Below are 1,630 nucleotides of genomic sequence, written 5' to 3'. Positions count from 1 at the left end.
TCAAGACTCTCAGCAAAATCGGCATAGAAGGGCCATTTCTCAACACAATAAAAGCCATCTATGAAAAACACATAGCAAACATCATCCTGAATGGAGAAAAGCTGAAAGCTTTCCCACTAAACATGGGAACAAGACAAGGTTATGCGCTTTCTCCACTCCTTTATAATATAGTACTGAAAATCCTCGCCAATGCAATCAGAAAAGGAAAAAATAAAAGGCATTAGAATAGGAAAAGAAGTGAAACTCTATTCACAGATGACATGATTGTATACATAGAAGACCCAATGATCTCCATGTAAAAATCACTATGAAAAAATAAAAAAGAAATAGAAAATTATACAAGAAAAGTGGAAAGACCACCCATATTCCTGAATTAGAAAAATTAATATAATCAAATGTCAATTCTACACAATAATTTACAAATTTAACACAATCTTGATTAAATTACCAGAAATATTCTTCACAGAATTTTTAAAAAATCATAATAAAATTTGTCTGGTTCATAAAAGACCCCATATCACCAAAGTAATACTGTACAAAAAGAATGAAGTAGGAAGCATCTTACTTCCTGACCTCAAAATACATTACAAAGCTGTGATAATCAAAACAGCATTATACTGAAACAAAAACAGGCATGTAGGCCAATGGAATAGAATAGGAATCTCAAAAATAAACCCAAAAACATACAGTCAAATGATTTTTGACAAAGGGCACAAGACAATCCAGTGCAGAAAAGAAAATCTTGTCAGCAAACGGTACTGGAAGAATTGGACAACCATCTGTAGATACATGAAACTGGACCCCTATTGCTCAACATTAACAAAAATCAATGCAAAATGAATCAAAGATTTCAAAATAAAACCTCAAACTATAAAACTACTGGTGGAAAACACAGGAGAAACTCTGAGACATCGGAGTAGGCAAAGACTTCTTAAATAAGACCCCAAAAGCACATACAACGATCCCCAAAATAGACGAGTGGGATTACATCAGACTAAGAAGTTTCTGCATGGCAAAGACACAGTAATTAGTGTGAATTGACAGCCCTCTGAATGGGAAAAAATGTTTTGTTAATTATGCTTCAGATAAGGGACTGATAAGCAGAATACACAAGGAACTCAAGGTGCTGTTTTGAAAAAAGCTGATCAGCCCTATTAAAAGATGGGAGAAGGAGTTGAAAAAAACACTCTCTAAAGATGACATACGAATAGCCAAAAGACATATGAAAAAATGCTTCACATCCCTCATTGTAAGGGAAATGCAGATCAAAACAACATTGAGATACCACCTAACCCTGTTCAGAATGTCTAAGATTAAAAAAACAAAAAATGATAAGTGTTGGTGGGGGTGTGGTGAAAGGGAAACCCTCTTACACTTCTGGTGAGAATGTAAATAGGTCCAGCTAGTGTGGAGAAGAATTTGGAGATTTCTCAAAAATCTACAAATAGAACTACCATATGACCCAGCAATCCCACTCCTCGGTATCTACCCAAAGGGCAGAAGAATTCTTCATTGGAAAAGTGCTTCCACATCAATGTTTATTGCAGCATTATTCACGATTGCTAAGACATGGAACCAACCCAAATGCCCCTGTATGGATGAATGGATTGAAAAACTGTGGCACATATAT

This window comes from Tupaia chinensis, unplaced genomic scaffold (genome assembly GCF_000334495.1).
Source record: "Tupaia chinensis unplaced genomic scaffold, TupChi_1.0 Scaffold000678_1, whole genome shotgun sequence".
Lineage (NCBI taxonomy): Eukaryota > Metazoa > Chordata > Mammalia > Scandentia > Tupaiidae > Tupaia > Tupaia belangeri.
Note: the sequence above shows the minus strand (reverse complement) of the source record.